The sequence below is a fragment of the Protopterus annectens genome, chromosome 8.part0 (assembly GCF_019279795.1).
Source record: "Protopterus annectens isolate FY-2018-M chromosome 8.part0, PAN1.0, whole genome shotgun sequence".
NCBI lineage: Eukaryota > Metazoa > Chordata > Ceratodontiformes > Protopteridae > Protopterus > Protopterus annectens.
In genome coordinates, this window is record NC_056741.1 from 1,665,873,094 (window position 1) to 1,665,899,685 (window position 26,592).

Here is a 26,592-nt window from a genome sequence, read left to right on the forward strand (position 1 = left end):
ACCATAAAGACTTGAAAAGGAAAAAGGAAAAAGCCATGGGCATTCAGAAGCCATATAGCTGAAACACTTGATGTCCTTAAGAGGTCATTTGCATATATTCCATGGACCTCTATTCCAGGAGGTTTAAGGTATCACATAGTAGAAAGCCTAGTTTGGCTAGGTTTTTCTTGTAGTTTTTCTAATCGGATTGTCTGTGTGACCTTTTTTATGTTTTAGTTATATAAAGAATTATATTATCATCAATGAAATATTATACAATTTTACACTATCTGTTGTTCAAAAAGGAGGACGTAAAAAAAAGTGTAATAATCAAGAAAAAAGCCTAAAGTGCAACATAGCAGATGAAGAATAAAAAGCACTTTCTACTAGGATAATAAGTTATATAAAAAATTGGGGAGCATTGATGACATGGGAACAGATGAGACAATAAACTGATCAAATAGAAGTGAAACATCCGCTTACACATTGGCAGAAGCCAGGGAAGTTTTGAAGAGGAAACTTTGCTTGGAAGAAAAATTCAGGAGAGGGTTAATTAGTTGTGGCAAGCTTTACCACAAAGAATATTTGAAGTTCTTTACAGTTCAGCAATATGACATTAGTTCTAGGATAAAGGGACAAAACTGTAGAAAATTGTATTTGCTCTATTTCTGGGTAGTTCAGGGATAAACTGATCATTAAAACAATGCTTCTATGCAAGTGTGACCAGTTTCGGAAGTTAGCTGGTTCAGGGACCCTTGTAGATCATTCATATGAAAACAGAAATTAACAGTGAATTTGAAAAGATTGTGGCAGTGGTCAGATGATGGTGAAATATAAATCATTGTGCTTCTTCATCCAGAGGCAGATTAATAGCTCTGCAGCAGAAATAACTTCCAATTCCTATTGAAAACTTTGGTGCTTGATAGCATTATGGGCCAGATTCCATAAGAGTTACTCTTAGTGCAAGTCTGCCCTGATTCTGAAACTTTGCTCTCAGTATAAGTGACTTATTTCACTGTAAGGCCCATCTATAAACAGGCTTACACTTGGGGCCAAATTCCAGAAGACCTTTCAGTGTAAATGGCTACTTACAAAGATAGCAATCTCTTTTGGAATTGGTGCCTATTGTGGGGAAGTCTGTGGGCGCTATACTTCTGCAGGTTTTTTGGAACATAGAAATGTATTTTATGAAAGCAGATATAGAAGCCAAAGGCTACTCAGTCTTGTCTGTCTACTAACTAATGGATAATCTGCAGTTCTCACTTAAGAAACACCTTATTTTCTCACCCCTCATAAGAACTCCCTTATGTCTTCCTCATGAATTCTTGAATTTTGTGTGATTTATCACCATACAAATTTTAAAAAAGGCTCTTTCACACATCCAACAACATATGTGAAAAAAAGATCCTCACTGTGTATGCATTAAGCCATTCACCCACCTTGTATATTTGGATTATGTCCTGTTCTTTGGATCGGTAACTGCCTCTAGCACACACTTTATAGATTCCTTGAGGTGTTAAATATCTTTCTCATAGTACACCTCTCCTGCCTTTCTTCATGTCTATGTATAAAACTATCTCAATGTGTTTTGATCCCTTTTAATGGCACATCTTCATTTTTGCCCTTCTCTGTACTAACCCTGTTGGGCCTGTCATAGGCATTGCAAAGCATATGAATACCAGTCATGACATCCACTTTTTATAAAGAATTTGTTTTCTGTAAAGAAAGTAACTATAACTTAACGTTTTAACATAAACTTTATCTAAGTTGATGGTTATATATTTTGCTAAATGTTTATTTTCTTAAAATTTCTGAATGGGCAAATTAAGTTTTTGCTTAAGTCTTTCACGTTTCTCTTTTTTTGTGGACTACATGTTTGGGAGACATGCTCTACATTCTTGGAGTTTATGTGCAGCTTCAAAACCCCAAGTTGTGCCCTTGCCCACTGTATAGTATAAATTTAACTTTTCCAGAGTGGCACATCTTATCTGAAAGGGCTTGGTACCAGCTGTCTGTAAAAAGTTCTAACATATCTTCTGCAGTTCAACAGCCTTTTGATATTTCATAGTGCATTGCTTGCTTTTCTTTAGTTCACCTGCATTTCTTTCCACTTTAGCAGTTGCAGCCTTGTAATTTTTCATTCTTTTCTCTGTCACCTCTTCCCACATAGTTATACGTTTGGGCAGGCTATTTTTGATGGCCCTTGATGGAACTTTACAGTTTGTCTCACTGTTATAACTGGTCCCTAAAGTTAAGGGTATGATCAGAGATACATATCTAAAGGTATAAGTACAGTAAAAGGCCAACCCAGGGATTTGGGTCAGGGACAATTAAACAGTCAGCATCACATGAGATTTTACCCCATTTGTTTAGAAATGTCTCCTCTTTGACCTGATAGCCCATTCATTTACTTCATCATGTCTACAGAGGTCTCTTCTTTCCCGAGGGGTCATTTTTTTTGATGAACACACTTCCTGGAAGAGTAACATATGAGATGGCTCACGTCCAGTGCTACTGATGATTCCTGTACCTTATGCTTGTGAGGTAAGCACCTTAACCATTATACAACCCCAATCACAATGTAGATGATTACTAGACTAATGACCCCAGGGGGCCTTTTTAAGCCTAGCCATTCTTCTCAAGGTGTGAATAGGGTTGCCACCCATCCATTTTTTTTTCCCAACTATCTGGAAATCAAACTGATTCTCCGGTAGTCCAGAAAACACTGTACAAACTCCGGTATTGTGTTTCAAAAAGGAAACAGACTATCAGAGTTTGTAAATCGGCTGATTTACTATGCTTTTTTTTTTTACAAAAAAAGCATAGCAAATCAGCTGAAAGCAGGCAGCAGGAATGGAAAAAGAGGGTGTTCCTTGCCGAGTTACATCATCATGATGTCACAAAATGGGCAGAATGTGGGCAGGAGAGAGGGTGGGATGGGCAGGGTTACTGGTGACATGATGGGTGTGGCTTTACTCTGGTTTTAGCCACGATGAAAGGTGGCAACACTAGGTGTGAATCAAACCCTGTACCTTGTTTCTGTAAGGTAAACACTATAGCCATTTTGACAAGCCCCATCCCCCATCAACATTATGCAGAAAACTGCTGCGGTCAGTGCTGCTACAAATATTAACACAGACCACAGAAAGAGAGAGGCAAATGCAGGTGTCTCAGGATACTCCTGGTAATGTAGAAGGCTTGCGGTCTAATTCAGAAGGATACAGGTCTCTTCTGGTGCAAAGGAATGGAGATTGAAGATATGTGTGAGATGGTCAACTTACTGAAAGACCTTGCATAAATCAACAAAAGCTGCTTCTTATGGCTCATCACACCAGTTAGAAAATCACATGATGCTCTTAGAAGCAGAGTACAGATGAAGTTTGACTAGAGTTTACATGCACTGGAGTTTTCCTTCTTTTCCAGGACACCAGGGTAGTCCATCAACTTCTTGGATACCACAGCATTTGTAGAAATTATTCAGTGTCCTCATGAACAGCCATCAGTAAACACAGATACAGATTGCCTATCTAATGGTAGACCAGAAGCAAACTCTGCAACAAAGAAAAACTAATATCCTGAGTTTTTCACTGATGTGTTATGCTGATAGCTGTATCTCAGTTGGATTAGGTATTAATGCTCTAAAGCACAACCGGGATACTTGCCTGCTTCTATTGATGGAAAAGGCTTGGCTAAACTAGTGAACTATGACCTGTTGAAAGTAATATGAAGTCTCATGATGTCCTGATCATCATATAGGGAGAATTGTGGGGGCATAAGAATGAAAGTCTTAGGTTATTACAGTGTGGGTACAGTTCTAGACATAGCTTTAGATAGAACAGGCAGGTGTTAAACAGTGCTATTGAAGGATAGGGAGGGGACAATATTTTGTGATATATAAGGGTAGTAATCACTTAGTAGGGAGGACATGGGCGGGGACAACATTTTGTGATTTATAAGGGTACTAGTCATTTGTTGGGGTACCTTCTGTGTGTAGTCTGCATGTCCTCCCTGTGTTCACGTGGGTTTCCTCTGGGTGCTCTGGTTTCCTCCCACATTCCTAAGACATGCTACAGGTGGATTGGACACTCTAAATTGGCCCTAGGTGTGTGCCTTCTGAGGAAAGTTATGCACCAGGCTGGAAACTCGACTCAGACTCAGCCTACGATGAGAGAAGAGGAGGAGCCCACCCTAGAAGAAGTAAGAACAGCACTAAGGAAAATGAAGTCAGGGAAAGTAGCAGGCTTAAATGAGGTCACGGCAGATATGATAAACATGCTGGGTGATATAGAGGAGAAATAGCTCCTGAAAGTGCTCATGGCATTGTGGAGAGAAAGGTGTATCCCAGATGACTGGAGTAAGCGTAAAAGTGCCAGTGTTCAAGAACAAAGGGGGCAGTCGAAAGTGTGGGCAGTACAGAGGTATCAAACTCCTGTCACATTGCAAGAAAGTTCTGGAGAGGGTGATTGATAAATGAATATGCAGAGTAATAGAAAGTAAAATGGGAAATGAGCAGTTTGGAGTCAGATCAGGATGAAGCACAAATGTGCAGACGTTTGCAGTGAGATAGTTTTAAATAAAATAGAGATAAGGGAAGAAACGTACTGTGCATTCCTAGACTTAGAGAAATCATATTATAAGGGCCCAAGAAAGCAGATTTGGGCAGTCCTGCGTTGGTTCAACGTATCAGAAATATTGATATAATTAGTGCAGGCAATGCAGAAGGACCCCAATGACTTAAGTATGAACAGTGTTCACTTTCACAGAGGGTTTCACATTAGGAATGGATGTACATCACAGTTCAGCTCTGAGCCCATTGCTGTTCATACTGGTGATGGACTACATTGGCAAGCAGGTTGGAGGGGGCAGATTAACAAAGTTACTGCATGCAGACTCTCTGTGCAAGAACATCAGGAAATGATAGGAGAATGGAATGCAAAACTGAAGGCACATGGTATGAAACTGAGCAGACAGTTGTAATAGTAGCAAATGTAAGAAATCAGAACAAGCTGAGAAATGACATAGAAGAGAAAACAGTGGAACAGGTTAGTAGCTTCAAGTATCTGGGAGGCATAGCTCTCAACTGTTCAGATTTTTGCAGAATGTCCAGATTTTTGACTCATATTTTTAGTTCATTTCTTATAAAATTGTAGTTTTCTGGCAAATCACTGACAATCAAAGTCAGAAAATAATGGCAGACATTTGATTTTTGAGGCTTCATGTCCTTCAGAAAATTCATGCTAATGCAAAACCTGTTATTCTCTTAACTTTCTAAGTTTGTAAGAGCAGTATTTAAAAAGTGTCCCTATTTTACGGCCTTTGTCCCGCATTATTTATGGCTTTGTCCAGATTTATTGCTATAAGAGGTTTAGTGGTATGAGGAATGAAAAGAAGTGAAGTCTGAATGAGGAGGTCAAATCTAGAATTAGAGGGGCTACAACCAACTGGCATATAGTGCTTTGTGTAGTGTATGACAGTAGAATGCCAAAGAAGCTGAAAAGTAAGATGAACGAAACAGTGGTGCGACCAATACTACTGTATGGTACAGAAACCTGGGCAGTAAAGGCAGAGCAGCTGAAGATGATAGAGGTGATGGAGATGGCCAACTAAAATTCGATCTTCACATCCAAAACTGTAGTAAGAAAATACATCGAAAACTAGGCCTTCTCTATAGAAACAAAAGATTCCTCACAAATGAATCCAAACGTACTCTAGCACAAGCCTACTACCCACACTATTATATGCTGCCCCAATCCTCTCCGACCTTCAAACAAATCTGATAACAAAACTTGAACTCACCTATAATAAAATTGCTAGATTTGCAGCTAATCAACCCTACAGCTCACACCACTGTATATCCCTAAAAAACATACAGTGGCTAAAATTTTGCCATCAATTGCTATTGCCTCAACTACATTTGACTCACTCCATCTTAAACCAACCTCACTCATGTCCTTCTCTGTTAACTTAATCTCTCCTTGCACTCCTAACCGTACACTCTGCAGCTCAGAGCAGCACCTCCTGCAGGTCTACAAACCCAGTAAAACCACTAGCAAACTCCTCTATAATCACTCTGTGGTCACTGCTTAGAATAAACCGCCCCAACATTTAAGATCAATTCCCAACACTAACTGCTTCAAAAGGCACTAAAATACATTGTATTAAACTCTAGGACTTGTCCCTGCACTGAACCTATTTAATACTCTTTCACTCTAAGTTTTAATAATGTTCATACATCTGTAAGACGTAGTACTGTGACTATGCTTAGGATGACACTGTGCTGTGATTTATGTTTATATTTGTATTTTTATTCTAGTGACTATGTAAGTAGAAAACCGTAATGTGATTATTGTTTTTACCAATTGTTACCACCGGTATGCATACATTTGATCGGCCAGTGGATGGTCGATCGTGTTATTGTCGAAAGCAGTGCGACAAAATATCAAAAAAGCGATTGCAATTGTTGCGAATCGCAAAATACCACCCCCTTTTTGACGCATGGTAGCACTTGTTTAGGTGGTAGAGCAGTTGTAAATGTGAAATTCTGTGTTTTTATGACACTCCGACTGTTCTGAGTTAAGAAATTTGCAGATAAAAATCAATGTACTGCATGATCAAGCAATGTGCGCTTGACTAAATGAATGTAAACCATTACCACCATTTACCTATTATGTTGTTTACTATTTCAATGTTTTTTTTTGGAGCTTTTCTCCTCGGGTCTCCACTGAAAAGGGTATCTACCCAGTTGGACTAACCCTGTCAACAAATGTCAAATAAATAAATAAATGTGTGCCTAAATAGGTGGTAGGATGCACAGTGTAGGACAGAGGAGGAAATGACAACACAAGAGTAGAAGTCAAAGTAGCTCTTTTTGCAGAAAAAATCAAAGAGAACAGATTATAGTGGCTCGAGAACATGTGCAGAAAAACAGAATACAATCTCGTGAAGATGATTTGGGACAGGAAAGAGGAAGTGAATGTGTTCAACAAAGAGATGAATGGATTGTGTCAGAGAAGACCTCTGTCAGTCAAGCATGAGTGTTGAAGAAGGTAGGAGAGTGGCATTGAATAGCGAGAGAAATGGTTACAATTAACATGACACCCCAACCCCACATAAAAAATGGGAAAAAGGGGGTTAAGATGATGATAGAGCTTCGCCTTGGAATTAGTATTGTTTAAATTTATGTATCTGATAATACCTTGAGCCTGGAGAGTAGGCTAAGCTTGTTTGTGGATGATACTAAAGTAACTGGCACAGTGAGTGATAGGGCACCTCTCTGAACAAGGATTTGTGGATGCTGTCCCACAGCTGGCCATTCAGTGGTATAAACACTGACTCTTGGTGATGGTCACTGTTGATGTGACACCCCACCCCCATGTACAAAATGGAAAAAACAGGGGTTGATCCCAATGCCAATGATGACGGCATGAAAAAAGCACAGAAAACATGCGGATGATGGCAAACTTCCATGAGGTCTCTAATCAAACTGAGAATACTATTATAAATTGTACCACATGATGTATCCTCTACAGATACCTCATTAACATTTAAAGCTACACACACTGCATATATGATAACTGGCTTAGAGATGACAACTAATGTTAAATTACATTAAATGTAAGGTGCTGCCCATTAATCCACTGTCGCACACTTCTGGGGCAGAGGAAAGAATATGGAGAAGGTCTGGGTTACTTTATTCACTTATAGTAATGAATCATTTCAAGTAGTGTGCACAGATGGTGAGCAGAGCTAACAGAATGTGCACATATCTGTTGGGGGGAGGGCTGTGATTCCCTGTACAGGCTGGTAATTATATCATTATTCAGGGCATTGGTTGCACTCCCTGTTGGGTCATTGTTTAGGGCATTGCAGGCCTTGTAATGAATGAGGGGCAATCAGCTGATAACTGGACTAGAGAACAGAGTAATAGGTTTGATTAAATGATGCAAACATAAAACATGTGAGAAAAAGGTTATGAGCTTGGGATTATTTTTTTAACACAAGCTGGAGGCCTTGTCCTCAACATTTGTGTGCTTAATTATCTGTATTCTAAAATGTTATAAACTTCTGAACTGCTAATGTCCCACCTCATTTTAAATGACAAAATATAGTAAATTTTGCCAGAATATAATAAACTTTCAGGGAAGAACAAAGTAAAACAGCATGTATAAAATTTAATACAAAGCTATGAAATTTTAAAAAAAGCACATCTTACGGAAGAGCTGCTGAAAGAAAAAAGAAAGTTGAAATATATTTGCTTTCTTATTTCAGAAAACAAAGGTAATGAACAGACACTATGGACTGATTTCTGATTCAGGGGACACTGTGGGACAGTAAAAAGGGACCAGAAAAGCAAAATCTTATCCTCGTGATTGTCCCTTTCTACTGAATAAGGAATGTATTTAGTCAAATTGTGTTTAGCTAGCATTGTCTTCTATAAATACTAATACTATTTACAATTCTAAAACAGGCTTCAAACATTTTTTTTAAATTATATCTTCATTTTTCTTTTAATATCTCACCATAGTACTATGCAAATCAGATAGTTTCATTTTTTATTTTTACGGTTAAAGGCAAGTGTGACAAAAGCTAAAGATACTTATTACCAAGTGTAATATGATTGAATTAATAAAAAGTTATGTATCAACTGAATTGTTTGCCTAATATTTTTGGTTACAGGGATTGTATTTATTATGGATACATATCAAAAAATGCCTCCCAACATGACCAGCACTGGTGTTACCCACACAAAGCTGAGCATGGTTTTGATCAACTTTTCCTCAGCTGTAAGAACTTGCATTTTTTCCTTCCATGTTCTCATGTTTTTTCCTATAATTTAACCCCTTTCTTTTTGCTCCTAGAGAATGGCTGATTTGATGTATGTTATGGCCAGATGTAAAAAGTCTTAATTTTCTTTAAAAACGTTGCAGCTCATTGAAGAGTGCCTGTTTCTTCAAAAATGGTAATGATTCAGTCACATCTCAAGATACTGAAAGATATAATTCATCTGTATGTTATAATTTCCTTTCCTTTAGTATCCTTAGAAAGAGATCTAAAGATAGCAAAAGAAACATTACTTAAGTCCAACCATTTTATGTGCACCTTTTTTCAGAAGATGTTAAGCTTGGCATATCTTCTTCCATAACATTTGAGTCCTAGCATCTTGCATGTCTTCTTTTCCAGCACAAATTTCTGTCAGCAGTACCTCTGTCTTTATGACAACCACGTTTGGCATTGTACCAACTTTCTGTGGAATAACGTGTGTGTGTAAATGGGTTGCCAGCTGGCTCACTGACAGAACCCACACTGTGAAATTAGCAGACTCCAAATCAGACTTCAGACCAGTGACAAGGGGAGTACCACAGGGTTCAGTCCTGGGTCCTCTCCTGTTTGATGTCTACTTTTCTGAAGTACAGGCTAACACAGAAGGTCTTTGGCTAACGAATTTTGCAGATGACTGCAAACTAGGAGCCATAATTGTAACTCCTAATGATGTGGACATCCTACAAAAGGGCCTCACTGAGACAGATGCCTGGTGTCAAAGCCATGGCCTCAAGCTCAATGCCAAAAAATGCATTGTCATCCCCTTTGGTAAAAACTCTGTACCCATGAACTACCACATAGGTGGTAGTCTACTTAACAGCGAATAGTGTGATAAGAGACCTTGGGACACAGGTGGACAGTAGTCTCTCCTTTGATAATCACATCGCCACAGTAGTCAGGAAATCCTTCTACGTGGCACACCTCATCACAAAAGGTTTCTCATCCAGGAAAAAAGAGATCATTGTTCCCCTCTACTCATCACTCATTAAACCCATTATAAAATACAATGCCTCTTTTGCTCTGTACCTCACAAGGCATCTACAACAACTGGAAAGGCCTCAGAAATACCTCACAAAGAGGATTACCATCCTCAAACAGATGCCCTATGCAGACCATCTCAAAAAACTCCAGCTTTACTCTGTCACATATCACCTACTCAGAGGCGATCTCTGCCTAACATACAAAACTATGTCAAACCCACAGATGTTGGACATGCTGCACTTAAAGAAATACCAATCCCTCCGAGCTACACACTGTAGGGACCTAAACCTTGTCACCACAATAAACAGAACATGCTGGGGGGATAGATTCCTCCTTCCCATACTCTGGAACAAACTACCTATCTCTATCAAACAAAGCTCCTCATGAGCAGACTTCAAAAAAAATGTTGATAATTGGATAGGAAATAAGAAATTCACCCCAGGGATCACCTCTGTGGCTCTGCTCGACAGGGACACATGAAAATAATTTTCTAGGGTGGCAAAAGCCAGGGTAGCTTTTTGGCTAGGCTTGTATAGTCCCTAGGGGCGATAGCCTAGTACCTACCTAGGAACCTATGGACATATATATATATATATATATATATATATATATATATATATATATATATATATATATACGCTCACACACACTGTGTGTGTGTGTGTGTGTGTGTGTGTGTGTGTATATATATGCATATATATATATATATATATATATATATATATATATACACATATATATGCATATATATATATATATATATATATATATATATATATATCACACAAACACAGACACACACAGTATATATATATATATATATATATATATATATATATATATATATATATATATATATATATATATATATATATATATATACACACATATATATATATTTGTGTGTGTATATGGGTCTACTTTACTTTACTTAAATTTCATTTTACTGACACCCATTTAACCTAAATTTCATGTGACCTAAAACTCATTTGACTGACTTCCATTTCACCGACTTGTAAGACATAGACTTGTTGTGGGTTTTCCTTCACCTGCGACTTGTTTGTGATAAAAAGTACTGTAACTTATACTGCTGTTTGTTAGAATTCTGATAGTCATGTAGAAAGTAGTGTTGTAGTGTTTCTAAATGTGGGTGTTTCTATTTACATTTTTATGGGAAGTATCTAAAGTAATTTGGTGAATGTTTTGTGTGTTCTCAGCAGTAGTGGCAGCGTGTATAGTACTGTAAGGCAAGTTAAAGGTATATGCCCATTCCCCACTGTAGTGCGATCCTGGAGTTAGTATATATAATTAGGGGGTGCCGGGGGCGTAGCCCCCCCATCTAGTTTGGTTGTACATTGCCCCGTTTCTGTTATGAGGGTTAGTAAGTAAAAATGAATAAGCAGCAAACCAAAGACCAGGAAGGAACTGGATCACAAAACTTATAAGCTTTCGTTCATTTAATAAAACACCACAAACTTCATCAGAATAAATACAAGAACTTGAAACCACCCTTTAAATACTTGTCATGTGCTAAAAAATGTGTAGTGTATTTTTAAATTTTCATGACATCACAGTGGCTATTTAAATAATTTATTTGAAGCATTTTGTCATTGGATAATTATTTGCACATACAAGTTTTTCATTTTTACTTTGTTCTTTGGAGTTGTTTAGCAGTTTTATGGTTAGTAAGTAGTTTTTAAGTTCTGGAAAGGGTTAGTTATCGGTGTTCTAAGTGTACGTGTCTATGGTTTAAGATTTAGTATATTGAAATTCAGCATTGTAAGCTGTCGGTGATATGGGAGTGAATCAAATGAGTTTTAGGTCAGTTGGGTGTCGGTCAAATGAAATTTAGGTCAAGCTAAGTAGATCCATATATTAATATTGATATTGATATTTTATATATATATATATATATATATATATAAATATATATATATATATATATATATATATATATATATATATATATATATATATATATATATATATATATATATAAAACTATATATATATATATATATATAAAATATATATAATATATAGATATGCGTATGTGTATATGTGTGTGTATGTATATATATATATATATATATATATATATATATATATATATGTATATATACACGCACAGACACACACACACGCATGCGCACACACACACACACACACACACACACACATGGGTCCTGTTCACATGGTCAGCATTTCAGAATGTTGAAGACCATATGGCCGAGACCATATGATCAACCTTCGAAATGTCGACCATGCGGAACCGGCATCTCCGTACCGTGCGGAATGGAAAGATTTCCATCTTCTGCACTATAGTGCGATCTCGGAGTTGGTATCTTTAAGTTTGGTGGAGTGTTTAGGGTGCGGGGGGGGGGGCATAGTCCCCTGCTAGCAGCGTGAAGGTACGTTTTTGTTGTGTTTTTTTTTTTTATTCCATGGTCGACATTTCGAATATCGATTATATGGTCTCGGCCATATGGTCTTCGACATTCTGAAATGTCGATCATGTGAAGTAGATCCATATATATGTTGTTTTTTATATATATATATATATATATATATATATATATATATATATAGATATATATACACATATATATATATATATATATATATATATATATATATACATATATATATATATATATATATATATATATATATATATACAAACACATATGTGTGCATGTGTGTGTGTGTATGTGAGAGTAATGCAGTTTTTGTTTTTTATGTTTATTAATTCCTTTTTCTTCTTGTTCTATATTTAATCTGTGTATGTTTTAGCTGTTGTAATACTGCCAGCGAAGCTTTTTTTTCAGGTGCCAGGGGAAATAAGCTGTATTTTATTTGTGTACTTGCTTGTTTTTGCTGAATGGTAAAGTACGACTGGGCAAAAAAATTGCAAGTGTAGGTCCAGGGAGAAAATCCGTACATTTTTGAAAAAGAGATCAAATACAAATTTATAGTAGAAGCAAATTTACATACAGTCTGTATACTTAGTGATCTGGAGTAGAATGCATAACAGTAGTAACAAATATTTCTGCATTGGACAACATACTTTAGTTACAATAGTAAAGGGAAAGATGTTCTATAAAATTACTTGAAATTTAAGGATATATACTCTATTAGTGAAAAAGGTAAGATGTCACAGAGTGATAAGTTAACTATAGAGCAGTTATAAAGTAAGGAAATAAGGAAGGAAATGTATAGAGCTGTGTGTGAAATAAGGAGAGGGGAAAGGAGGAGCAATGCTGTGGGCAATAGAAGAAATGGTTTAGAAAAGTGGGAAATGAAAGGAGAGATGAGTTAGTGTACAGTGAGGAAAGAAGTAAAGAAGAAACACTGATCAGAAGCCACAAACAGTACTTTATTTAGATAAAGTAAGCGCTTTCATTCCTCAGTGAACAAGGAACATCATCAGATGCACTACAAAACTTCCTTTATATTAAAAAATGGTGCCAAAAAAAGCTCAGTCCATTTAAAGAACCATACAGTAATAAAATACCTATGTCTGTAAGAAAAAAAATTTTAAAGTTCCAGTTTTTACATACATAATCAGTGCAAATCATTAAAACACATAAGAAACATAAATAAATGTTACATCATAGTCAGGAAAGAAGTGAAAACATAGAGAGATGCCTACAGAGAAAACCAGTACTGGGCTGGAGATGCGAGAAAAAAGCCTGTGTTTGCATTTGGAAGTTGGCATATTTTGTATTATTTTATTTTACTAGTGTAGTATAATATGTATGAGTGTGTATGTATATATTAACTCACACACACGCGCACACAGACACACACACACACACACACACACACACACACACACACACTTGTAAAGCTGCTTCTGGTAAAAATGTATCAACAGTGTGCCCTGCTGGGCAGCGAAAAAATTTATTTGCATTATTGTGACTGTTTAAATGTATATATTGTAACCGAGGATACTGGAAGAGAAGCGGTTAAGTTTAATCCACCTGATTTTGAGAAATAGTAAGAAAATTTAATTATTGGGCATAAGGCATAAAGATGATATCTCCCAGTTTTGAATGCAGCCAGAGACAAAAATTCTGTACTGCAGCAGATCTTTGCAAGGCTATGTGTGTGTATTACTGACACCTGTCTGATAAATCCTGACAGCTTCTAGTAATGGGGGATTGCATGGGAACCATATATCAGATGACAAGGTGTATGTGATATCATTGTGTACAGAAATAATGTTTTAATATTAGGTGAGACTGTAGTCTCAGGGGATGTCTGTTTCCTGGAACCTGACATAGAAGGATCCCTCACCTTCTTCATCTTGCCTTACTCTAGTAAGCGACCAGCAATAATAATTCTCTAAATCAGTTAGGAAAATATAGTGAGAATAGTTAAGTACTATTTCTCTGTAACTGTGTGAATCTTTCCAGCTCTGTTATTTCTAATATTTCCTGTGGCCGAAACTCTGGTGTTTGCTCTAAATAGATATTTCACATTTTCATGTTCTGTTATTATTCAATATAATTAAACATTTCATTGTGTCTGGTCCTTCTAGAAAATATTTTAACCTTTGAGAGTATTTGCATATATTTATTTGGTGATAACTCTGGCCACTCCTGAAAGCATGAGTATGTGGTCAATATTACCATTTGTATTAATATTAATTTCACTCAGTATAATTGAATACTTTTTTAAGAGAATTATAGTTACTGACTGGTGGCAATGAATCTCCCTTATTGACTGGGTAAATTTGGTAGAATGGGTAACCTGTACCACCCTTTACCAGGTGTGTGTGTGTGTGTGTGTGTGTGTGTGTGTGTGTGTGTGTGTGTGTGTGTGTGTGTGTGTGTGTGTGTTTGTGTGTGTACATTAAATCCTAGAGTGTGTGTGTCAGCTACTTGGAACAGGGACACTAAGCACTGGTTTCAAAGAGAGAGTGGTGGAGGACTTGGCTTGGACACTCATCTGAGGACATCTCTGCAGCTGTGCTAGTGGGAAGCCTTACTGGGGAGCTGGTGAGAGACAGAGAGAGAAATCCAAACCCCGGGCTGAGTGTGTTCCCTGTGTGCTGTTAAGGGAAATTGTGCTTATGCATGGAGATCTGCATCTAGAAATACTAAGGGTATCTATTTGCGTTCCATGTGAACGTCCCTCTCCAGTGCCAATTGTGAGGATTCAGGTTGCTTGATTACTGGCCCAGAGTGGGGACATCACATATTGGTGAGCAGTGGTGTAAGCAGATCTCACTAAAGGTGGGTGTACTCTCAAGCATCTGCAAGGTAAACATTCACAGTTTTATTTCACAACAGTTCTATTTAATTTTTTTTATTAGTTTAGTCATGGAAATCAGGCAAAGATGTCAGCAGAGGATTATAGCAAGCTGACAGAGAACCAGTTGGCCCAGGTGTGCTGGTACATGCCAGTCTGACTAAACAGGAAATTATTTCCGCCTTAGTAGCAACTCAGACAACAACCAGTAGGATAACCAGTCTGTTGATGAAAATTTGCAGCCTTCAGAAACAGAACAGTTTGCCTTTTCGTCATAGGATTTAAAAATGCATCTGGAGTTAGAGACTTGAACTGGAGGCCAAACATTTGGAATTAGAATCAGCAGAGATTCTGCGGTGTTTGGAGGTCAAAGTTAAATCAGCAGAGAGACTGCGGTGTTGAGGCTGAAGAAAATGAGAAACAATGTCAACATGAGAAGGAGATGCTGACTCTTCATCAGGGTCATGGAGGTAATGGGAAAGGGAATAACTGAACCCAAAAAGCAATAAAGGTCAGTAAAGTTCTTGCAAAGTTTACAGAGAGTGATAATTTTGATAGTTTTATTCACATATTTGAAAGTGTATTCCTGACCACCTACTCCATGGTAAAGCTGTGACTACTGTTTCTAAATGGTCTGATATTGATTGTTTAAATTGTTTTAACGTCAGATGTTGTTTAAATTGTTTTAACGTCAGATGTTGCTTATTTGAATGCTTTAAGTCAACACCTGAAGCTTATAGAAAAGGGTGAGATGCAAGGCATATTAAAGTGTGTGTGATAATATTGCTGAGTTAAGCACTTATTTTCATAGGTGGGTGAGTGGTTGTCAGGTCACCACTTTTGAAGGGCTAGCAGACCTTTTGTTGAGGGAACAAGCCCTTAGCACTTTGCATGAGGACATGAGAATCTGGTTATCAGACCAAGAGTGCAATTCTGCACATGGGAAAAAAGGGGGATCTCTACTTAGCAAGCAGGGCATCACTGCATAGTAAAGGGATACCCAATGCTGCACATGCATCTAAAGGAACCCATGGTGGGCAGTGTAAACCACTGCAACAGAGTCCATCAGTAACAGGCACTAGTTCAAGTGCATGGCCAGGATGAAGTGTTAAATGTTGTAAATGTAACCAGTGGGACCATGTATCATATAGATGTCCTGAGGCAAGGTAGGGAACAAAAGGTGGGGAAGCCAGTAAGTGGAAATAATATGTCAGTGGTAAGTTTTATGGAGACAACAGGGGTACCAAACTGTCACCAAAGTTTATATCTGATTTTAGTGGATGGAAAACAGGGCACTGCCAAGAAAGAGAGAAAGAGAACCTCTGACATAACCATTGTGAAGCCTGCAGTAGTTAAAGAGGAACAGTACTTATTTGGGCAGTCCACTCCAGTCAGAGCTTTAGGAGGGACCCCATTCCAAATGCCTTTGGCCAGAGTTCACCTTGACTGGGAGGGTGGAAAAGAAAGCAAGCAAGTAGTTTTGTTTGCAGATGTCTTGATAGAGAAAGATTTTGATAATACAGTACTGTGTGTGCATGCAATTACATGCAGTCAGGCTTGGAGACAGGCATGTGGGTCTGGTAGCCTAGGGAAGGTCCAGACAGACACCACACCTGAAACCAGGGCTGGTGAGGTGGCTATTTCATGGAGGGAGCTACCCTATAGCAGTAAGCCTGAAGGTGAGCCACAGCTGCTGGTAGGTACTGATGTTCTCTTGGACAGACTGACTGCAAGGGCAGAGGTGAGTGAGAGTACCCAGGCTGACAGTGAGGCACTGCTGTCAGAGGAAACCTGACTTCCTGTGGAAAGGGAGCTGGGAACAGTCACAGTCACAAAAGTAGAGCTGAGAATGGCTCAGCTCTCAAACCCTACATTACAAGGCTTGAGGGAGGTAGCTAAGGAGGCACCTGATTCTCATGGAAAGGGGGAATCAGTATACTGGAACAAAGGGTTACTGTAAAGAGAGTGTACCCTCGAGGAAAGGCTAGAGGGTGAGGTAATACAGCACTTGGATGTGACTAGAGCCTACTGCCTGGCCGTAACCCATGCCATTTCTTTTACAGGTCATATGGGCATAAAGCGTACCAAGAGACATATTATGCAGAACTTTTATTGGACTGGGATTGCAGGGGATATAACAGGGTACTGCAGGACCTGTAAGCAGAGTCAAAAAGTATGCAAGGCAGGAGACAAGGTCAAAGCTCCTTTGATGCTTTTGTCTGTAATTGAGGAGCCATTTCAGAGGGTAGCTATGGATATTGTGGGGCCTCTGAGTACTCCAAGTTCCGCTGGGAAAAAAATATATCCTGGTATTAGTAGATTATGCTACTAGGTACCCTGAGTCAGTGGCTCTGTCCTCCAGTGAGGCAGAGAAGGTGGCAAATGCTTTGTTAGAGATTTTCAGCGTGGTAGGCTTCCTGAGAGAAGTACTGATGGACAGAGGTGCCATTTTAATCTCAGACCTGCTGGCTTGTCTGTGAAAGCCCTGTGGGGTAAAGCAGCTAAAGACCACCCCCTACAATCCCCAGACTAATTGTCTTGTGGATAGGTTAAACTCTACACTAAAGACCATGATACGGGCATTTGCAGACCAGTTTGAGTGAGTGGGCAAATGTTTGTCCCATCTGCTGTTTGCTTACAGGGAGATACCCCAAGAATCCACAGGTATTTCACCATTTGAGTTGCTGTATGGGCATAGGGTGAAGGGGCCTTAGATTTGATAAGTGAGAGGGTGAGTGTGACTCCCACAAGGAGTCTGTTGTGGCATATGTCCTAAACCTCAGGGCAAGGCTTAGGGAGCTCATGGGCTTGGCCCAGGAGAACTTGGCAGCAACCTAACAGGAGAAAAAGGTCTTGTATGACAGGAATGCTTGAGCCCAAGAGTATGCTGTGGGACAGAAGGTGATGGTTCTCATTCCTAGTGGACACAATAAGCTGCAGGCAGCTTGGGAGGAGCCCTTTAAAGTAGTAAAGCAGATAAGTGATGTCAACTACATGGTAGAACCGCTAGGCAGGAGGCAGTAGCACAAATTGTACCATGTTAACATGAGGAAATCTTACCATGGTAGGGAAGCCCTGGTGCTGAGTATTTGCAGTGGGTTGCAGGAGGAGTCTGAGGGGGATGTAGTGACTGATCTCCTCAGCAAGGCTCAGACAGACACCTCAGTGGAAGGGGTAGCAATGTCCCAGTGGCTATCCTGTACCCAGGTTTGAGAAATCCGAGCAGTGTTACAGGAGTTTGAGGGCATGTTCACTGGGAAACCTGGGTGCACCCACCTGGTGCAGCACCATGTGGATACAGGACTCTAAATGCCTATTAAGCAGGCCCCTTACATGGTGCTGAGTCAGAGACTCTGAGGGAGGAGATACAGGAAATGTTGAAACTGGGGGAAATCCAGGAGTCCAGCAGTCCCTGGGTCTCCTCAGTGATGCTGGTACCAAAGAAAGATGGCAGCACTGGGTTCTGTGTGGACTACTGGAAACTAAATAGTCACACAGAGTCATATGCTTACCCCATGCCTAGAACAGATGAAGCCTTAGACCAGCTGGGTGGAGCTAAGTATCTGACCACTGTTGATCTGACCAAGGGCTACTGGCAGGTGTCCACGACTCCCAGGTTAGAGGGATGTCAGGCTTTGTCACTCATTTTGGATTATATGAGTTCATGAAGATGGACTTTGGGATGAAAAATGCCCCAGTGACCTTCCAGAGGTTGGCAGATTGTATCCTAGCAGGAGAATACGCCCTTGCTTACTTGGGCACTATTGCTATCTACAGCCATTCCTGGCAAGAACACCTTCAGCATGTCACGGAAGTCCTGGGGAGACTGCAAAGGCCAGGGTTGATCATTAAGCCCAGTAAGTGTCAGGTGGGTATGGCAGAGGTTTCCTAACTGGGACATAGAGTGGGGAGTGGTAAGATCAGGATGCAGTATGAAACAAACCAAGCAATGCTGATACTGAACAAGTGTTTAATAAAACAAAGCTTTCAGGTCAAACAAACCCTTCATCAGTGTATAAAATACTAACACATACTAACCATTTTTCTATACTATCAAAAATCACACAGCCATTAATTATTCAATTAAACACTCAATCCTAGTTAAAAACAATAGTTGCAGAAACACAGAACTATTTCAAACACATTTGTTTATACCTTAGTACAGGTTTTAAAGAAGCAGTCTGGTTTTAACCTGGTAGTACATCAGCACAAAGGCATTTTATCCATTGATATTCCTTCATCTCTAGCTTATTGTTAAGATCTCCCCCTCATATAACCTTACATATTCTGTCTATCACCCTAAAAGAGAATTTATGTGCATTTCTATATGTACTGATATGCTTAGCCAAGGAATTAGTGTCAATATTTCTTCTTATTTCTGAATTGTGCTCAGTTATTTTTTTCTTTCAGTTTTCTGGTAGATTTCCCAACATAAAATGCCTGACATCTATTACAGATAGCCAGGTATTTTATATTCATTGTAACACATATTGTTAAGCCAGAAAATATATAATTCTTCCTAGTTATAGGGTGTTGAAAAGTATTGTTTTTCTTAATGACTTCACAGCAGCTACAATTGTAGCAAGGAAAGAAGATACCTGATTTACCTGCTGTTAGCACCCCATTCTTGACAGACATGTCTTTATAACATAACTTCTGTTTTAAACTCTGACAGTTTCTGTGCGAGAAACTGGGTTTCATGCCAACTATGAGACATACTTCAGGTAGAGATGTTAATATACACCAGTTATTATTAATAATTCTTGCCTCAGAAGTAGCTCTGTTGAAAGTTGTAACAAAACGTAGCTTACCGACATCTAAGTTGGTCTCCTTAGTTATAAAGGGTACTTCCATTGTGTTCACAGGGAAATAAAGTTTAGTACTATCATCCCTACAGCTCAAGACATAGCCCCTCTCCATAAGTTCATCTTTCAGTTCCTGCATTTGTTTCTTACATTCTTCTCTAGAGGTATTGTCTACTAATTCTAACAAACTAAGCTTTTGTGACACTTTTAAACACGTGGTGCATGCATACTATTTTGATGGAGAAATGTATTCCTATGTCTAGGTTTTTTATAAACAGTAGTTTGAATTTCAGTACCATCAAACAAAATTCTCACATCCAAAAAGTTAATGCTAGTATCTGAACATGTCATAGAAAAATGTAAAAATTCAGTGCTGTTGTTTAAATGTTTTTAAAACACATCTAGTTCATCCCTACTACCATGCCAAACAAAAAAACAAATCATCCACATATCTTTTAAAGCAACTAATATTCTGAGAATATTGTTGTGGGCCATGATATATAAATTCAGTCTCCCATTTATCCAGTATGTATATAAAAAGCTATATACAGGATACTGCTGATTTTTTGCAAAGTTTCTCTGGTTGGTTTAGCACATTTAAATCTCTTGGTACTACAAATACATTTCTAATGGTGACTATTGACATTCAGTCACTTTTTACTGTTATACCAATAGTTATGGTGTTGATGCCATAAGGGAACTGCTGGTCACAAATGGGCAATACTCTGGTAGAGTCAGTGAAACTATATGTGAACTGCTCCAGTTAGTACTAGATAATAATTATTTTGTTTTTAATGAAATAATTTACCATTAAATATCTGACATAGCAATGGGTACTCCCATTGCTAATACATATAACAACCTAGTACTGGATAAATGGGAGACTGAATTTATATATCATGGCCTGCATCAATATTCTCAGAATATTAGTTGCTTTAAAAGATATGTGGATGATTTCTATTTTGTTTCGCATGGTAGTAGGGATGAACTAGATGTGTTTTTAAACCATTTAAACAGCAGCACTGAATTTTTACATTTTCTATGACATGTTCAGATACTAGCATTAATTTTTTGGATGTGAGAATTTTGTTTGATGGTACTGAAATTCAAACTACTGTTTATAAAAAAACCTACACGTAGGAATACATTTCTCCATCGAAATAGTATGCATGCATCACGTGTTTAAAAGTGTCACAAAAGCTCAGTTTGTTAGAATTAGTAGACTTAATACTTATATAGAAGAATGTAAGAAACAAATGCAGGAACTGAAAGATGAATTTATGGAGAGGGACTATAATAGGGAGTCCCTAGTATGGAAATTGAATATGTCTTGAGCTGTAGGGATGATAGTACTAAACCTTATTTCTCTATGAACACAATGGAAGTACCCCTTATAACTAAGGAGACCAACTTAGATGTAGGTAAGCTACGTTTTGTTGCAACTTTTAACAGAGCTACTTCTGAGGCAAGAATTATTAATAATAACTGGTGTATATTAGCATCTCTACCTGAATTATGTCCCATAGTTGGCATGAAACCCAGTTTCTCATACAGAAATTGTCAGAGGTTAAAGGCGTGTGTCAAGAATGGGGGGGGGGGGGATAACAGCAGGAAAATCAGGTATCTTTCCTTGCTACAATTGTAGCTGTTGTGAAGTCATTGATAAAAACAGTACTTTTCAACACCCTATAACTAAGAAGAATTATATATTTTCTGGCTTAGCAACATGTGTTACAATGACTATAATATACCTGGCAACCTGGAATAGATGTCAGGCATTTTATGTTGGTAAATCTACCAGAAAACTGAAGGAAAGAATAATTGAGCACCATTCAGAAATAAGAAGAAATATTGACACTAATTCCTTAGCTAAGCATATCAGTACATATAGAAATGCACATAAATTCTCTTTTAGGGTAATAGAGTATGTAAGGATATACGAGGGGGAGATCTTAACAATAAGCTTGAGATGAAGGAATATAAATGGATAATATGCCTTTGTGCTGATGTATTACCAGGTTAAAACCGGACTGTTTCTTTAAAACCTGTACTGAGGTATAAACAAATGTGTTTGAAATAGTTCTGTGTTTCTACAACTATTGTTTTTAACTAGGAATGATTGTTTAATTGAATAATTAATGGCTGTGTGTTTAATTGAATAATTAATGGCTGTGTGATTTTTGATAGTATATAAAAATGGTTAGTATGTGTTAGTATTTTATACACTGATGAAGGATCTGTTTGACCTGAAAGATTTGTTTTATTAAACACTTGTTCAGTATCAGTATTGCTTGGTTTGTTTCATACTACATCCAGTCTTGATTTTATGAACTAAGCTTTATTCTGCAACTGTTTGGCTTTTTGAGTGGTAAGATCAGGCCAGAACCTGCCAAAGTGGAAGCCATTCAGGCGTGGCCTGCTCCTGTTACTGAGAAGCAAGTGAAGGGCATTCCTATGGACAATGGGGTACTATAGAAAGTTTGTTCCCAATTATAGTACAATAGCTGCTTCCCTCACAAACCTGATGAAGAAAAACAGACCAGACAAGGTAGTGTGGATCCCATCCTGTGTGAAGGCATTCCAAAAGCTTAAAGGGGCTTTGGGAGGACCCACATGTGTTAGCCAGTCCAGATTACAGCAAAGAAGTTGTGCAGGTAGAGGCTTTGAACCATTGGGTAGGGGCCATACTCAGCCAGGTTTCCTGAGAGGGAGAAGAGCACCCAGTGGTATATCTCAGCTGTAGACCCCAACTGAGGGAGAAATATTGTGCAGCAGTAGAAGAATAATATCTAGCCATAGTACAGGCACTACAGAAAATTCAACCCTATCTGTATGGAAGGAAATTCCCTTAACATGGCTACATCGAGCCAGCGAGCAAAATGCCAAGTTACTAAGGTGGAGCCTTAGTAAAGGTGGCATTTGATATGACAGTACAGCACCATAGTGGGATTAGCAATGCCAGTGCAGATGGGATTGCAAGACAGGGTATGGGTTAATATATTCCCAGACAGGCCCATTCCTGTCAGGCAATGTTTCTCAAGGGGCACTTGAAAAACTAGCTTGCGTCTTCAAAGGGGGGAAGAGATGTCACAATGTGAATTGCCAGCTTGCCAGGAGAAGTACATCAGTGGATGTGTAACATATGCCAGCACAGCTAGTTGGAATTTAGTAAAGAATTATATTATTTGAATATCAAAATGATTTGTACAAATACTTGTGTTGTAAATGCATTTGTAAAGCTGCTTGTGGTAAAAATATATCAACAGTGTGCCCTGCTGGACAGCAAAGAAATGTACATGCATTATTGTAACTGTTTAAATGTATATATTGTAACAGAGGATACCGGAAGAGAAGAGGTTAATCTCAATCTTGCTGACATCGAGAAATAGGAGGAAAATTAAATTACTGGGACTAGGCCATAAAGATGTTATCGCATAGTTTGGAATGAATGCAGAGAGAAAAGGTCTGTGCTAGGAAGCTTCTTGCATTGTCATCAGGGTGAACTAATTGCTACTCTGAAAAGGTGGAGGTTTGAAATTGTTTTATGTCTTCCAGGAGCTGCAGGAGGTCTTAGCAAGCTTCTAGTAATGAGGAGTTGCATGGGAACCAGAAGTCAGAAGACCAGATGTATGTGATGTCATTCTGTACTGAAATAATGTTTTAATTTATTAGGAGAAACAGAAGTCTTTCAGAGTATTTGCATGTCTTTATTTGGTGAAAACTCGGCCTACTCCTGAAAGCCTGGCTGTTTGGTCAACATTACCATTTGTATTAATATTAATTTCACTCAGTATAATTGGATGACTGGTGGCAGTGAATCTACCTTGTAGTCTGGGCAAAGTTGGTAGAGCGAGTGATCTGTGTTAGCCTTTCCTAGGTGTGTGTTTGTGAGAATTAAATCTCAGAGTGTATGTGTCAGCTACTTGGAGCAGGGACACAAAGCACTGAGAGAGATTGCTGGAGGACTTGGCTTGGACACTCAGCTGAGGACTTAACTCTGCAGCTGTGCCAGTGGGTAGCCTTACTGGGGATCTGGGGAGGGAGAGAGAGAGAGAAATCCAAACCCTGAGCTGAGTGTTCTCTTAAGTGAAATTGTGTTTGATGCAGAGGGAGGTCTGGATTTGGAAATACTGAGTGTATCCATTTGTGTTCCAAGTGAAAGTCTCTCTCCAGTGGCAGTGGTGAGGATTCAGGCTCCTTGATTACTGGCTCAGAGTGTGGACGTCTCTCTCTCTCTCTCTCTCTCTCACACACACACACACGCACACACACACACATACATATACTAAACTATAGTATACTATACTGCAATAAAATAATACATATATTTCAGTTCTTCAGTGTTAGATTCTACACACACACACACACACATACATACTGTACATATATGCACATCCATATACATCTACATATACTGGCTGTAATAGTTTATCTCATGGAATGTGTGAAGAGGACTGTTACAGTCAAAAAGCAGCAGTCAGTATATGTGCCTCAGATTTAATCAAATGTGTTGATCAGAGCAAGTGAAGACATGTTGTGACACTGCCAATCTATTTTTAGTGCTGCAGAATGGCAGTAAATGGTCCCCTGCATGTTGAAAATGAGACGCCTTATGCACTGGGGTGTCATATCAGAGCACAGTTTTCTGCACACAAGCACTATGCATGTTTACAGACATTCTCACTAGAAATATCCCCAGAACATAACAACATATTGAGATTATTGCATAGGAGAAGCATATGAAGAGAAGCACAGTGTTACCACCTGGACGAGGAGGCAGACAGGTAAGCTGAACAGAAAGTGAATTTCTTTGGTTACTGTCAAGCAAAAGAGCTTGTTTGTTCAGCTTTATACAATGAAATGATTATTCTGTTATTTTGTAACTCGGGTAACCACAGTAATCCTTGCAGTGGTACATGTTTTCTTATAAAGCATAGTATGTTGTTTTATGCTTATCCATAAAACAGACCGCACTACTTTCTGTGCTACAGATGGCTTGTTCTCATTAATTATAATATAAAGAAAGAAAAGGTCCCCAAAATGGCAGGCTTCTAGCATGTAAGACCCTTTTGTGAGAGCCTGATGTTATCAGCACAGACTGATGTGACTTGATTAAGCTCATTCTAAATGCACATTCTGTTTCTGTCCTTGTACAGATGCGTTCTGCTGACAGACAGATTGCAAATTACCACTGGGAAGCTGAGTGCAATTTGCAAATGTAGTCACACCTGCCTTGTAAATAACCTCAGCTCAATTGTAGCACCACTGCAGTGGATCAATAGAGCAATAAATAGTCATACCAGTAGCTGAAGCAATCTCTCCTTGGCCACCACTTGGGTCTTCTGTTTTACTAATCTGCATTTGTAAAAGAATGCCTCATGGTTATAATGTGACAAAAGACACACCTGACACATCCCTGTTGTTTGTGTCTGGCTCCTTGTTGGTCCTTTATGGTGCCTTCAAAGGGGCTGCATGTTTGTATGTAATTGGGCTGTCAGTAAGTAGGGAGAAGGCAGAAATGGTACAAGTGATTAGCATTTTATAAAAGCTCACACTAATTCATCTTTCAGTCAAACCATGAAAGTGAAGACACCAATATCTAAAGTCGCTCTGAACAACAACCCACCAGCCGCAGTCAGCCTACTAACAGAAACAGCAAATTAAGCTGTTAATTGAAATACCTCTAGTTTTTCCAACTGCTGCTTTGGTTTCCATAGAGGAGAATATAGTTATATTTCCAGGTATTTTTACTTTATATCAAATGGTCTAGCATTATTATATTGTTTTTATGTAGGGAATTCAGTAGCAATTTTGATTATAGTAGCTGTCAGTTCCTTCTTGGATTTAACACATAATGTTTGTTATGCAAACAGGACCTGCATTATTCTTTCACTGTAACTTTTCATTTGGCTGGCTTTCGTCTCTTTATGATGTAGTAGTTGCACACCCTAGCATGACTGGCATGTGCTACTAATATACCTGAAAACTTGCAACACGCCTTTTTAAAGACAACTTTTCCTAGAATTGAAATGTATTAATGTGATGATTCTTTTCTTTAGTGGCTCAGAAAAAAAAAAAAAAAAAATATATATATATATATATATAAAATGTGTGTGTGTGTTTTCATATATCTTGCAGAAAATCGACACTTACCAAATCAAAACCTACTTCATTTAACCGAACAAATTCCTGAAATTATCAGTCACAAAAGGAAAAATTAAAAAAAGCATAATGCTAACACCAGACATAGTTTATATGAATAGTGGTACTGTTTGGGAAAGGATTTTTCATAAGGTAATGTGCAGGTCAGAACTCTCAACTATCCAGAATTTTACAGATTTTTTTGTCTTTTCCTCTTGAATTTTTTTTTCTGTCAAATCTTTGAGGACAGAAGTCACTAAATTTGTTTCTGCATGGTCTCTCCAGGCTAACCTCTTCTCCTTCCTAACCTCTTTTAAATAGACTTAACATAGGCAACTAAATAGTAGAATTTAGATTTTTATGATATAAGCCTATTTTCCTCTTGAACAAAATTAGAAATTGCTAGTGTTTATTCTCTTTGTTTGCTACCTGCTATATGTTATACAAACTGTCTTTGAATTTTCATGTTATTAAACTCTTGTATTTCCTGTTGGAGCTTTTCTCCCCGGGCCTCCACTGAAAACGGGCCCCCAAGCCCAGTGGACCTCCCCGGTAATCAAACTGAAATAAATAAATAATAAGTAAATGGTAAAGCAAAACCTGTTATTCC

At 38.4% G+C, this 26,592-nt stretch overlaps 1 protein-coding gene across 4 annotated transcripts in view; it reads left to right on the forward strand.

The window, feature by feature from the left end:
- Window positions 1-26,592, forward strand: part of ROBO3 (roundabout guidance receptor 3) — a 2,447,731-nt gene that overhangs the window by 1,578,917 nt on the left and 842,222 nt on the right. The gene's annotated exons all lie outside the window — the stretch shown is intronic.